This window comes from Oncorhynchus keta, chromosome 12 (genome assembly GCF_023373465.1).
Source record: "Oncorhynchus keta strain PuntledgeMale-10-30-2019 chromosome 12, Oket_V2, whole genome shotgun sequence".
Lineage (NCBI taxonomy): Eukaryota > Metazoa > Chordata > Actinopteri > Salmoniformes > Salmonidae > Oncorhynchus > Oncorhynchus keta.
In genome coordinates this window covers 47321558-47337038 of record NC_068432.1, presented here as the reverse complement: position 1 = coordinate 47337038, position 15481 = coordinate 47321558, and the positions used below count along the sequence as shown (strand labels likewise).

At 41.4% G+C, this 15481-nt stretch overlaps 1 protein-coding gene across 1 annotated transcript in view; it reads left to right on the top strand.

The window, feature by feature from the left end:
• Nucleotides 1–1975: 1975 nt before the first annotated feature.
• Nucleotides 1976–15481, top strand: part of ctif (CBP80/20-dependent translation initiation factor) — a 210761-nt gene continuing 197255 nt past the window's right edge. The window contains exon 1 of the mRNA XM_052458739.1: nucleotides 1976–2055. The gene's annotated coding sequence lies outside the window, so the exon portion shown is untranslated. The remainder of the gene's footprint in view (nucleotides 2056–15481) is intronic.

Genomic DNA, 15481 nt, shown 5'->3' with positions numbered 1-15481 from the left:
TGCCTGCAGAGTGTTGTAAACATAACTGTCTGGATGTAAACACAACTGTCTGGATGTAAACACAGTGTGTCTCCCCTGCCTGCAGAGTAATGTAAACACAACTGTCTGATGTAAGACACAGCTGTCTGGGATGTAAACACAGTGTGTCTCCCCTGCCTGCAGAGTATTGTAAACACAACTGTCTGGATGTAAACACAGCTGTCTGGGATGTAAACACAGTGTGTCTCCCCTGCCTGCAGAGTATTGTAAACACAACTGTCTGGGATGTAAACACAACTGTCTGGGATGTAAACACAACTGTCTGGATGTAAACACAGTGTGTCTCCCCTGCCTGCAGAGTATTGTAAACACAACTGTCTGGATGTAAACACAGTGTGTCTCCCCTGCCTGCAGAGTATTGTAAACACAACTGTCTGGGATGTAAACACAACTGTCTGGATGTAAACACAGTGTGTCTCCCCTGCCTGCAGAGTATTGTAAACACAACTGTCTGGATGTAAACACAGGTCATGCTGATATTGAAACACAGACTGCCAACAATGGCTACAGTAATGATTTGAATTCATGGCTAAAGAATTTTCTTAGCTGTTTTCCTGAAATGACTACATGAATGAAAACAAAATCATGGCTGATGAACCACTAACGTAACAGTTCTTGACTCAACATGGTGAAGTGAGGTGGACAGGTCTTTGCCTGGTTTTGTTTTGAACAAGAGCCATTTCATGGCTGCAGGTCCCTCCCTCCTCATGGCTGATGAACCAGAGGTGGCATGGCAGCAGGTAATGAGAAGGTCTGTGGCGTGATGAACCAGAGCCAGCATGGCTACAGGAGATTGAGGAGCTGGTCATGGCTGATGAACCAGGTGCCAACATGGCTGGGAGATAATGATAAAGGCAGGCTGGAACCAGACAACATGGCTACAGTAATGATCAAGGGTCATGGCTAAAGATTAAGAGCCAACATGGCTACAGTAATGATAAAGGTCATGGCTGATGAACCAGAGCCAACATGGCTACAGTAATGATAAGGGTCATGGCTGATGAACCAGAGCTAACATGGCTACAGTAATGAAAGGTCATGGCTGATGAACCAGAGCCAACATGGCTACAGTAATGATAAAGGTCATGGCTGATGAACCAGAGCTAACATGGCTACAGTAATGAAAGGTCATGGCTGATGAACCAGAGCCAACATGGCTACAGTAATGATAAAGGTCATGGCTGATGAACCAGAGCCAACATGGCTACAGTAATGATAAAGGTCATGGCTGATGAACCAGAGCCAACATGGCTACAGTAATGATAAAGGTCATGGCTGATGAACCAGAGCTAACATGGCTACAGTAATGAAAGGTCATGGCTGATGAACCAGAGCCAACATGGCTACAGTAATGATAAAGGTCATGGCTGATGAACCAGAGCCAACATGGCTACAGTAATGAAAGGTCATGGCTGATGAACCAGAGCTAACATGGCCACAGTAATGAAAGGTCATGGCTGATGAACCAGAGCCAACATGGCTACAGTAATGATAAAGGTCATGGCTGATGAACCAGAGCCAACATGGCTACAGTAATGATAAAGGTCATGGCTGATGAACCAGAGCCAACATGGCTTCAATAAATGCAAATGTGCAAAGCATTAAAAGTACTGGAAATAATCAAGGTCATGCTGTTATGATAATGCAGCTGTTAACATTTCTGCTGAACTTCCTATTGCACTGAAACCCAAACCTGGCTGCTCCCATACATAAATACACAGTAAACTGGGGTAGTTTACCCCATGGGATATATTCCAAGCTGAGCAGCATTCACAAAATAGCCAAGCTAAAATTAGTGGACCACACGAACCAGCTGGTAAGTGGAGGGAGGAGGAGAGATTTGTAAATGTCATTCATTTCACCAGGACAGGATTGTGTAAAAATAGTAATTCTCTCTTCCTGCCCTTTGTAACTTCCTTTCCCTCCTCTCTCACTCTCACCTAGTGGACAGAGGACTGCAATGACAGGAAAGATGGGAGTTGGTCATCCTCACGGGGGAGGGGCTCCACCAAACCGGTGAGTTCCTTGTAATCTGGACTGTGTTTGGCATACAGGCTGGCTGAGGATGAGGTTGGGTCCCTGAGTAGTACACACAGCGGTGCTGAGGCCCAATGTCCAATACCCCACCAAAACCCTATCCCTCCCGCCCAATACCCCACCCAAACCCTATCCCTCCCGCCCAATACCCCACCCAAACCATATCCCTCCCGCCCAATACCCAAACCCTATCCCTCCCGCCCAATACCCCACCCAAACCCTATCCAAACCCTATCCCTCCCCACCCAATACCCCACCCAAACCCTATCCCTCCCGCCCAATACCCCACCCAAACCCTATCCCTCCCGCCCAATACCCCACCCAAACCCTATCCCTCCAATCCAACTCTGTCATTGACCAGGGTGGAAACGAGCTCTCAGTGACAGCCAAGGTTACTAACAGATGGCTCCAATTAAGCACAGATATAGCTTCTGTTTCATTGGGGATCCACTTGTCTGCTTATGTAGCAAATGCCCATAGGACACAACCATCAAAAGCAAGCGTCATACTAAAAGTGAGCAGATGCATTTTGAATGTAACTTATTTCATTTCTGATGATGGTAAATGACATCTCAGTCCGAGGCTCTGCCGAAGTGTAGGATGGCTGAAGACAAGTGTTCATCATCTGCAAATTGTAGGTCTAACTAGAGGTGGGAACGTTTTAATGTTAAAACGTTTAAACAATATTAGGTTCTTTTAATGTTAAGAAAAAACCCTAACTGATAAACAATGATTTTAGTATTTTTTTTCCCCCACTAAATTTGAATCACAGTGCAGTTATCACAAAACATCATTGTCCGTGTTCTAACCCAACCAGATGATGGGCTCTAAAGGGGAAGTTTAATATGATGCAATATGATGTAAATGCAGAAGGTAAACGGCGTTGTGGGTCAATTTCCTCAACAACTAAGAGTGTTGAAGCGCGATGCTCAACTTCTCTATCTTGGTGCCCCTGGCAACCACACACAACGGTAGTATAGCAACCAATCAGTCTCCTCCGTTCCAAAAATATTTACGAGTTGATTCCTAGCGGAATTGAATCTTGACACTCAGAAATGGGAGTCGGCACCAGGAGTCGATATGCAAGTAGTTGAGAAATCTATTATTTTGACAGCAACTCCACACCTCTACGTCGTCATCATTAACAGTTGGCAGAGCAAGCAACAGCTAAGTGCTGTATGACAATATTTAGTAAAGTTAAATGAGGAAATGCAAACATTGTGAGGTGGAATTGAGGTACAGTAATGGTAGTACGGGGGGGTAATGGTAGTACGGGGGCGGTAATGGTGGGGAGTTAATGGTAGTACGGGGGCGGTAATGGTGGGGAGGTAATGGTAGTACGGGGGGCGGTAATGGTAGTACGGGGGCGGTAATGGTAAGTACGGGGGCGGTAATGGTAGTACGGGGGGTGATGGTAGTACGGGGGCGGTAATGGTAGTACGGGGGCGGTAATGGTAGTACGGGGCGCGGTAATGGTAGTACGGGGCGCGGTAATGGCAGTACGGGGCGCGGTAATGGCAGTACGGGGGCGGTAATGGCAGTACGGGGGGCGGTAATGGCAGTACGGGGGGGCGGTAGTGGCAGTACGGGGTGGTAATGGTGGGGCGGTAATGGCAGTACGGGGGTAGTAATGGTAGTACGGGGTGCAGGTAATGGTGGGGCGGTAATGGCAGTACGGGGGGTAATGGTGGGGCGGTAATGGCAGTACGGGGGTGGTAATGGCAGTTCGGGGGCAGTAATGGTAGTACGGGGCGGTAATGGTGGGGCGGTAATGGTAGTACGGGGGAGCGGTAATGGTAGTAGGGGGGTGTAATGGTAGTACGGGGGCGGTAATGGTAGTACGGGGGGCGGTAATGGTAGTACGGGGGCGCTAATGGTAGTACGGGGGGGGTAATGGTAGTACGGGGGCGGTAATGGTAATACGGGGTTGGTAATGGTAATACGGGGGACGGTAATGGTAAGGAGGAGCAGGAGGAGCACTGCCAGAGCCTTGCAAAATGACCTCCAGCAGGGCACAAATGTGCACGTGTCTGCTCAAACGGTCAGAAACAGACTCCATGAGGGTGGTATGAGGGCCCGACGTCCACAGGTGAGGGTTGTGCTTACAGCCCAACACCGTGCAGGACTTTTGGCATTTGCCAGAGAACAAGAGCCCTGTGCTCTTCACAGATTAAAGTAGGTCCACACTGAGCACATGTGACAGTCTGGAGACGCCGTGGAGAACGTTCTGCTGCCTGCAACATCCTCCAGCATGACCGGTTTGGCGGTGGGTCAGTCATGGTGTGGAGTGGCATTTCTTTGGGGTGCCGCACAGCCCTCCATGTGCTCGCCAGAGGTAGCCTGACTGCCATTAGGTACTGAGATGAGATCCTCAGACCCCTTGTGAGACCATATGCTGGTGCGGTTGGCCCGGTCTTCCTCCTAATGCAAGACAATGCTAGACCTCATGTGGCTGGAGTGTGTCAGCAGTTCCTGCAAGAGGAAGGCACTGATGCTATGGACTGGCCTGCCCGTTCCCCAGACCTGAATCCAATCGAGCACATCTGGGACATCATGTCTCGCTCCATCCACCAACGCTGTCCAGGAGTAGGCGGATGCTTTAGTCCAGGTCTGGAAGGAGATCCCTCAGGAGACCATCCGCCACCTCATCAGGAGCATGCCCAGGCATTGTAGGGAGGTCATACAGGCACGTGGAGGCCACACACACTACTGAGCCTCATTTTGACTTGTTTTTAAGGACATTACATCAAAGTTGGATCAGCCTGTAGTGTGGTTTTCCACTTGAATTTTGAGTGTGACTCCAAATCCAGACCTCCATGGGTTGATAAATTTGATTTCCATTGATAATTTTTGTGTGATTTTTGTTGCCAGCAGATTCAACTATGTAAAGAAAAAAAGTAATTAATAAGAATATTTAATTCATTCAGATCTAGGATGTGTTATTTTAGTGTTCCCTTTATTTTTTGAGCAGTGTATAACTGTTCAGTAGGGTACACCACCTTAGCAAAACATTTTGTAACAGAAAACAAAAATTCTTATTGGACAAGTGTCTTGTGATATCACAGGGTGCTAGTCCAGAGTGTGTGCTTTCCCCCATGTGCCGCCTCTGGCTTTGTGTCTGCGCCTGTTGGCACGACGACCTGACAGAGTGGGTTTGACCGTGAATGCTGGCACAGGGTGGAGGGAGACACACACCCGTCTCACTGGCTCCCGCTGTCATTGCCTGTCTCAACCAATGACTTGTGGTTGTGTTCCAATCTTATTGTGGTTGTGTAAGACAAGGCCCACTGCTTGCCCAGGGTAAGCCCTCTGGTTTCATCTCTTCCTCTCTGTTTACACACACACACCAAGCCCCTCCCCCTGCCACTTTCAACAACAAAGATGAGAGATCACTTCCTCCTCTGACAAGTGGCTTCAACTCAATTGACCTTTTAGAGGTTTGGTCCATCAGAATGGGTCTACATTAGTAGACTTTTCATCCTGGGTCAGTATGAATAGTTTGTTCTATAGGTGATAAAGGCAGAGAGAAGAGGTTAGATGATACTGTCACACAGAGATGAAGTGACTAGGTGTTAGAGGAGAACGCAAAGCACCACAAGGCTGCTCCAGGACATGAGTCAGTCTGCCCTTCTGGTTCTCTGGTCCTCTTGCACTCTGGTCCTCTGGTTCTCTGGTCTTCTGGCCCTTCTGGTCCTCTGGCTCTCTGGTCCTCTGGCTCTCTGGTCCTCTGGCACTCTGGTCCTCTGGCACACTGGTCCTCTGGCACTCTGGCCCTTCTGGCACTCTGGCCCTTCTGGTTCTCTGGCCCTTCTGGTTCTCTGGCATTCAAACCTCTGGCACTCTGGTCCTCTGGCACTCTGGCTCTCTGGTCCTCTGGCCCTTCTGGCTCTCTGGCTCTCTGGTCCTCTGGCACTCTGGCTCTCTGGTCCTCTGGCCCTTCTGGCTCTCTGGCTCTCTGGCTCTCTGGTCCTCTGGCACTCTGGCTCTCTGGTCCTCTGGCCCTTCTGGCTCTCTGGCTCTCTGGTCCTCTGGCTCTCTGGTCCTCTGGCCCTTCTGGTTCTCTGGCTCTTCTGGTTCTCTGGCCCTTCTGGCACTCTGGCCCTTCTGGCACTCTGGCCCTTCTGGCACTCTGGCTCTCTGGTCCTCTGGCCCTTCTGGCTCTCTGGTCCTCTGGTCCTCTGGTCCTCTGGCGCTCTGGTCCTCTGGGTACACACTTCATCCTCTGCTGCCTGCTTTTGTGCTTCACTTTCATTTCAACGAAGCAGTTAGAGTCCTTTCTAAGCCCTTGTTTGCACACAGAGTGCTTGAGGCAATAAGACAGTGGCTCACGCTGGAGAGCAATAAGTTGTGGAGGACTGGGTTGTTCCAAGTCTGGTAAAGACATGTCTGTTAGAGGGATATAGGTTAGTGTGTGGCGTTGTGAATCTGTGCCTGTGTCACTTTCTGAGGGAACGATTAAGGGCAGCATTGTAACTGAATGCTTTTACTTTTTGTCTGGGATCACAGAGGATCTAGCCCTGTTTAATCTCAATCTGTTATGTCTCATGTTGCTCCTATATTTCTCCAAGCAACTGAGAGCTATTCATGTGCTGATCCGGCACTATAAGGATGTATAGATTTTAGCCTAAACGGAGGACCAAATGGCACCCAAATCCCTCCCTATAAATGTAATTTAAAATATATATATATTTAACCTTTATTTAACTAGGCAAGTCATCTAAGAACAAATTATTATATACAATGGCTGCCTGCACCGGCCAATCCCAGACGACGCTGGAACAATTGTGCGCCTCCCTATGGGACTCCTAATCACGGCCAATTGTGATAGAGCCTGGATAAAGTGTGCTACTTTTGACCAGGGCCCATAAGGGGACACAGCCCTTGTCTTTTTTTCCTCTCAGCTGTTACTGTGGAATCACAAGAAAGGGAGATATATTATTATTCCTATCATTGCTAAATATCTTTCATATTTCCCTTCCCACCAGGGGTTGGAATCAAAATGATTTATCAATCGTTTCGTTCTAAACAGAAACAATTTTTTGGTGTGTTTCTGTTCCACTGTTTCCGACCAGCAAAATAGAGGTCGACCGATTTAATTAGGGCCGATTTCAAGTTTTCATGACAAACGGAAATCGGTATTTTTGGTCACCGATTTGGACGATTTTATTTATTTAAAAAAATGTTTTTACACCTTTTATTTAATCTTTATTTAACGAGGCAAGTCAGTTAAGAAGACATTGTTATTTTCAATGACGGCCTAGGAACGTTGGGTAAACTGCCTTGTTCAGGGGCAGAACGACAGATTTTTACCTTGTCAGCTCTGGGATTCAATCTTGCAACCTTACGATTAACTAGTCCAACGCTCTAACCACCTGATTACATTGCACTCTGCGATGAGCCTGACTGCCTGTTACGCGAATGCAGTAAGCCAAGGTAAGTTGCCTGCTAGCATTAAACTTATCGTATAAAAAAACAATCATAATCACTAGTTAACTACACATGGTTGATGATATTACTAGTTTATCTAGCTTGTCCTGCATTGCATATAATCGATGCGGTGCGTATTCGTGTTAAATGACTGTCGTTGCTCCAATGTGTACCTAACCATAAACATCAATGCCTTTCTTAAAATCAATACACAGAAGTATATATTTTTAAACCTGCATAGAAATCCAAGTCAGCAGGCAATATTAACCAGGTGAAATTGTCACTTCTCTTGCGTTCATTGCACGCAGAGTCAGTGTATATGCAACAGTTTGGGCTGCCTAATTTGCCAGAATTTTACGTAATTATGACATAACATTGAAGGTTGTGCAATGTAACAGCAATATTTAGACTTAGTGATGCCACCCGTTAGATAAAATACGCAATGGTTCCGTATTTCACTGAAAGAATAAACATCTTGTTTTCGAGATGATAGTTTCCGGATTCGACCATATTAATGACCTACGGCTTGTATTTCTGTGCGTTAATTATATGATAATAAAGTCTATGATTTGATAGAGCAGTCTGACTGAGCGATGGTCGGCAGCAGCAGGCTCGTAAGCATTCATTCAAACAGCACTTTCATGCGTTTGCCAGCAGCTCTTCACAATGCTTCAAGCATTGAGCTGTTTATGACTTCAAGCCTATCAACTCCCGAGATTAGGCTGGTGTAACCGATGTGAAATGGCTAGCTAGTTAGCAGGGTGTGCGCTAATAGCGTTTCAAACGTCACTCGCTCTGAGACTTGGAGTGGTTGTTCCCCTTGCTCTGCATGGATAACGCTGCTTCGAGGGTGGCTGTTGTCGTTGTGTTGCTGGTTCGAGCCCAGGGAGGAACGAGGAGAGGGCCGGAAGCTATACTGTTACACTGGCAGTACTAAAGTGCCTATAAGAACATCCAATAGTCAAAGGTTAATGAAATAGAAATGGTATAGAGAGAAATAGTCCTATAATTCCTATAATAACTACAACCTAAAACTTCTTACCTGGGAATATTGAAGAGTCATTTTAAAAGGAACCACCAGCTTTCATATGTTCTCATGTTCTGAGCAAGGAACTGAAACGTTAGCTTTCTTACATGGCACATATTGCACTTTTACTTCTCCAACACTTTGTTTTTGCATTATTTAAACCAAATTGAACACGTTTCATTATTTATTTGATGCTAAATAGATTTTTATTGATGCATTATATTAAGTTAAAATAAGTGTTCATTCAGTATTGTTGTAATTGTCATTATTACGAGAAAAAGAAAATCTGCCAATTGAATCGATATCTGCTTTTTTGGTCCTCCAATAATCCGTATCGGCGTTGAAAAATCATAATCTGTCGACCTCTAGTTCGAACCCCAAACCCCTGTTCCTTTTTTTAACCTGTGAAATAATGTGTTTAGCCTTTTTTAGCTCATGAAATGACTTCACCAATCAGTGAGGTTGTTTACATGCGTGATAGACAGACAACTGTTGCCTATTGCGCAAGATGTGTCTGAAATTTTATGGGTAGTGAGAGAGGGTTGAGGAGCAGGCTTGAAGCGCTGGGCATCTTTTTATGACATAATCTGAATTAGGTCCACAGAATTATATCTAGGAGGAGCGGCTTCTATGAAGGAACTTTGAATGTCCTTTGAGCTGGCTAGCTTATTGCGGACCAAGAATTAAAAACACGCCTTACCCTTTTTCCCAACGTGTGAAACGTGATAACTAGGCCTATAGTATCCTTAACTAACATTGAAAAAGTTATTCCATTCTAATCTAGCTAATAAAAAAATCTCTCTCCCCATCTTCTGATGCTTCTAACGTCAGTACAGTAGTCTACAGTATGTTTCAGATGGGTGAGGGACGAGTAACCTAAACACACGCTGACAAAGATTTCCAGCTTGCAGGCAGAGGCTGGAATACGTTTGTGATTAAGGGAGGGCTTTGCATAGGTCATTTGCTGCAGTTTTTTTTTTTTTTTTTTTGGTGGCGCTAGAAAAACATTAACCGTTTTCCATACTTTTAAAATAATTTCTGTTCCGCAACAGTATGGATCACTTTCTTTCTCGGTTCCGTTTCTGTTCTTGAAACATTTTGTTATCTTCCGGTTTTCTGTTCTGTTCCCTGAACCGGTTCCAACCCTTGCTTCTCACACACGGTAATCCAAGCCTGTCGTTGAGGTGAATGAGGCGGCTGCATTAAGTCTGACAAATGATTTGAGAGAGGCCCTGATGAAATAATCAAATGACACGAACTTGAACGTTACATTCAGTCACTCCCTTGCGGTTGTCTGGGAGGGAAGGGGACACCAGTCTAGAATCCCCCAGCCAGAAGGCAGAGTCTGTAGTAGGGTTTGGGGCAGAGAGGTGTGTGTGTGTGTGTGACTGACTGTGACCACTGGATCAAAACACTGACTGTAGTCAACTTGTTTCAGTCATAGAGAAGGCGGTTCTCTCTACTCAGCTCAACAGCACACAGTCAGAATGGCCCTGGCTCTCCAACACAGCCAATACCCCCTCCCCTAATTTGGAGTACCTTAAATGATATCATGGGCAGAAAACCCTATTAATCTCCATCGTTCTTTGAAGTTGATGTGTCATTTATAACGAAAACTTTCAATGACTATTTCACAAGTAAAGTGGAAAACCTCAAGTGAAATGACAGCATTGAACCATCCTATTGTTGTTTTTAAAGGTGTAGTAATGAGAGAAGGATTTGCTGTTTTGAATTTGGCCAAGTCAGTGTGTGAGAGGTGGAACAACTGTTATGCATCAATAATGATAAGCCACCAGGTATAGACAACCTTAATGTGAAACAAATCAGTTTTGCTGCCTGCTCCTAGTAAACTGATGGAGAGAATTGTGTTTTGACCAAATACAATGCTTTTTTTTCAGAGAACTACTGACTTTCAGCATGAGTATAGAGAAGGCCACTGGACTTCTACTGTACTGACTCAGATGACTGATGATTGGTTAAAATGAATGGATAATCAGATGATAGGTGGAGATCATTGTTAGATTTCAGTGCAGCCTTTGATGTTATTGGTCCTCTATTGTTTTAAAGTCATTTGCTATGGTTTTACATCACCGACCATTACTGGAGAGTTGTTTATCCAGTAGAACCCAGAGACTGTTCTTTAGTGAAAGCTTCTCTAACATCAGACATGTACAGTGTGGTGTCCCTTAATCTCCTCTATTTCTACAAATGATTTGTCACTGGTTTTCAACCTACCGAAGCTGCATCTGGCTCAAAACAGAGCAACATGCCTTTCCCTTAACTGCACATCCAGAACTAACATGACCAGCATGTAATTTCCCCCGTGTTCGGGAACACGAGATCTGAAAGTTTAGGTTTGAGCTAAAAAAAAAAAAGATCCGATCTTTCACCTAATGGTTGCGTTCTAAACACGCACAAACTCTGTCTGATTTCCAATTTGTCCACTAGATGGCAGTAAGGAGATCACATGATGTCTCTTGGCGACTTGAAACCAGTTTCGTCTGGTTTGGGTTGTAAGTCACTGTGGCAAAATGGCTTAACGTATTTTCAAGTGACCTTTTAGCAATCAGGGCTTTCAGGTTGAGTTTCTTTGATGTTGAAATAAGACACAGAACGGTGAGGAAACTTCAAACCTATTTTCCCATTCACTTTTTCTGTCGTAAACGAGGAGCTAGCTGAACGCTGCATGTGAAGGAAATGCATTGCTTGACAATGACCATCAGGGAGTACCCTTTCCATGCATCCTACATGTTTACATGTTGACGACTTGACCTACATTGCGTACTCTATGAATTTAACCATAGTGCATGATTTATGGCCTGTATGGGGGAGGGCAGGGAGATTCTTATGGCATTGCCAGCAGTAAGATTTGAGTTAGATTTCCAAAAAGACAAGGCCTGAAGCTTTTGTAAAAGGTTTGTCACGTTCTATTTTCGGATAAATAAAAATATATATATATATATTTCCCCCAAATTCACCGGCCCTGTACAGGGCCCAAAGCAACCGCTCCGAGGGTAACTGGTGAGACTCGAACACCCACATTATTCTTTAGTTGTGTTTGAATTATATTTTACTTGTGGTGTTTGTTTTAGTTGTGGTGTTTGTATTATTTTAGTTGTGGTGTTTGTATTATTTTAGGTGTTTGTATTATTTTAGGTGTTTGTATTATTCTAGGTGTTTATTATTCTAGGTGTTTGTATTATTTTAGGTGTTTGTATTATTTTAGGTGTGGTGTTTGTATTATTCTAGGTGTGGTGTTTGTATTATTTTAGTTGTGGTGTTTGTATTATTTTAGGTGTTTGTATTATTTTAGGTGTGGTGTTTGTATTATTTTAGGTGTGGTGTTTGTATTATTTTAGTTGTGGTGTTTGTATTATTTTAGGTGTTTGTATTATTCTCGTTGTGGTGTTTGTATTTTATTTGTGGTGTTTGTATTATTTTAGGTGTTTGTATTATTTTAGGTGTTTGTATTATTCTAGGTGTGGTGTTTGTATTATTCTAGGTGTGGTGTTTGTATTATTTTAGGTGTTTGTATTATTTTAGGTGTTTGTATTATTTTAGTTGTGGTGTTTGTATTATTCTAGGTGAGGTGTTTGTATTATTCTAGGTGAGGTGTTTGTATTATTCTCGTTGTGGTGTTTGTATTATTCTCGTTGTGGTGTTTGTATTATTTTAGTTGTGGTGTTTGTATTATTCTCGTTGTGGTGTTTGTATTATTCTCGTTGTGGTGTTTGTATTATTTTAGTTGTGGTGTTTGTATTATTCTCGTTGTGGTGTTTGTATTATTTTAGTTGTGGTGTTTGTATTATTCTCGTTGTGGTGTTTGTATTATTTTAGTTGTGGTGTTTGTATTATTCTCGTTGTGGTGTTTGTATTATTCTCGTTGTGGTGTTTGTATTATTTTAGTTGTGGTGTTTGTATTATTTTAGGTGTTTATTATTCTCGTTGTGGTGTTTGTATTATTTTAGTTGTGGTGTTTGTATTATTCTCGTTGTGGTGTTTGTATTATTCTCGTTGTGGTGTTTGTATTATTCTCGTTGTGGTGTTTGTATTATTCTCGTTGTGGTGTTTGTATTTTATTTGTGGTGTTTGTATTATTTTAGGTGTTTGTATTATTCTAGGTGTGGTGTTTGTATTATTTTAGGTGTTTGTATTATTTTAGGTGTTTGTATTATTTTAGGTGTTTGTATTATTTTAGGTGTGGTGTTTGTATTATTCTAGGTGAGGTGTTTGTATTATTTTAGTTGTGGTGTTTGTATTATTCTAGGTGAGGTGTTTGTATTATTCTCGTTGTGGTGTTTGTATTATTTTAGTTGTGGTGTTTGTATTATTTTAGTTGTGGTGTTTGTATTATTCTCGTTGTGGTGTTTGTATTATTCTCGTTGTGGTGTTTGTATTATTTTAGTTGTGGTGTTTGTATTATTCTCGTTGTGGTGTTTGTATTATTTTAGTTGTGGTGTTTGTATTATTCTCGTTGTGGTGTTTGTATTATTTTAGTTGTGGTGTTTGTATTATTCTCGTTGTGGTGTTTGTATTATTCTCGTTGTGGTGTTTGTATTATTTTAGTTGTGGTGTTTGTATTATTTTAGGTGTTTGTATTATTCTCGTTGTGGTGTTTGTATTATTTTAGTTGTGGTGTTTGTATTATTCTCGTTGTGGTGTTTGTATTATTCTCGTTGTGGTGTTTGTATTATTCTCGTTGTGGTGTTTGTATTATTCTCGTTGTGGTGTTTGTATTATTCTCGTTGTGGTGTTTGTATTATTCTCGTTGTGGTGTTTGTATTATTTTAGTTGTGGTGTTTGTATTATTTTAGTTGTGGTGTTTGTATTATTTTAGTTGTGGTGTTTGTATTATTCTCGTTGTGGTGTTTGTATTATTCTCGTTGTGGTGGTTGTATTATTCTCGTTGTGGTGGTTGTATTATTCTCGTTGTGGTGTTTGTATTATTTTAGTTGTGGTGTTTGTATTATTCTAGGTGTTGTGTTTGTATTATTTTAGGTGTTTGTATTATTCTCGTTGTGGTGTTTGTATTATTCTCGTTGTGGTGTTTGTATTATTTTAGGTGTTTGTATTATTTTAGGTGTTTGTATTATTCTCGTTGTGGTGTTTGTATTATTTTAGTTGTGGTGTCTGTATTATTTTAGTTGTGGTGTTTGTATTATTCTCGTTGTGGTGTTTGTATTATTTTAGTTGTGGTGTTTGTATTATTTTAGTTGTGGTGTTTGTATTATTTTAGGTGTTTGTATTATTTTAGGTGTTTGTATTATTCTCGTTGTGGTGTTTGTATTATTTTAGTTGTGGTGTTTGTATTATTTTAGTTGTGGTGTTTGTATTATTTTAGTTGTGGTGTTTGTATTATTCTCGTTGTGGTGTTTGTATTATTCTCGTTGTGGTGTTTGTATTATTCTCGTTGTGGTGTTTGTATTATTTTAGGTGTTTGTATTATTCTCGTTGTGGTGTTTGTATTATTTTATTTGTTGTGTTTGTATTATTCTCGTTGTGGTGTTTGTATTATTCTCGTTGTGGTGTTTGTATTATTCTAGGTGTTTGTATTATTCTAGTTGTGGTGTTTGTATTATTTTAGGTGTTTGTATTATTCTAGTTGTGGTGTTTGTATTATTTTAGTTGTGGTGTTTGTATTATTTTAGTTGTGGTGTTTGTATTATTTTAGTTGTGGTGTTTGTATTATTTTAGTTGTGGTGTTTGTATTATTTTAGTTGTGGTGTTTGTATTATTCTCGTTGTGGTGTTTGTATTATTTTAGTTGTGGTGTTTGTATTATTTTAGTTGTGGTGTTTGTATTATTCTCGTTGTGGTGTTTGTATTATTCTCGTTGTGGTGTTTGTATTATTCTCGTTGTGGTGTTTGTATTATTTTAGTTGTGGTGTTTGTATTATTCTCGTTGTGGTGTTTGTATTATTCTCGTTGTGGTGTTTGTATTATTTTAGTTGTGGTGTTTGTATTATTTTAGGTGTTTGTATTATTTTAGGTGTTTGTATTATTCTAGTTGTGGTGTTTGTATTATTTTAGGTGTTTGTATTATTCTCGTTGTGGTGTTTGTATTATTTTAGCTGTGGTGTTTGTATTATTCTCGTTGTGGTGTTTGTATTATTCTCGTTGTGGTGTTTGTATTATTTTAGTTGTGGTGTTTGTATTATTTTAGTTGTGGTGTTTGTATTATTCTCGTTGTGGTGTTTGTATTATTTTAGTTGTGGTGTTTGTATTATTTTAGTTGTGGTGTTTGTATTATTCTCGTTGTGGTGTTTGTATTATTCTCGTTGTGGTGTTTGTATTATTTTAGTTGTGGTGTTTGTATTATTTTAGTTGTGGTGTTTGTATTATTTTAGTTGTGGTGTTTGTATTATTCTCGTTGTGGTGTTTGTATTATTCTCGTTGTGGTGTTTGTATTATTTTAGGTGTTTGTATTATTCTCGTTGTGGTGTTTGTATTATTTTATTTGTGGTGTTTGTATTATTCTCGTTGTGGTGTTTGTATTATTCTCGTTGTGGTGTTTGTATTATTCTAGGTGTTTGTATTATTCTAGTTGTGGTGTTTGTATTATTTTAGGTGTTTGTATTATTCTAGTTGTGGTGTTTGTATTATTTTAGGTGTTTGTATTATTCTAGTTGTGGTGTTTGTATTATTCTCGTTGTGGTGTTTGTATTATTTTAGTTGTGGTGTTTGTATTATTTTAGTTGTGGTGTTTGTATTATTTTAGTTGTGGTGTTTGTATTATTTTAGTTGTGGTGTTTGTATTATTTTAGTTGTGGTGTTTGTATTATTTTAGTTGTGGTGTTTGTATTATTCTCGTTGTGGTGTTTGTATTATTTTAGTTGTGGTGTTTGTATTATTTTAGTTGTGGTGTTTGTATTATTCTAGTTGTGTTGTTTGTATTATTTTAGGTGTTTGTATTATTCTCGTTGTGGTGTTTGTATTATTCTCGTTGTGGTGT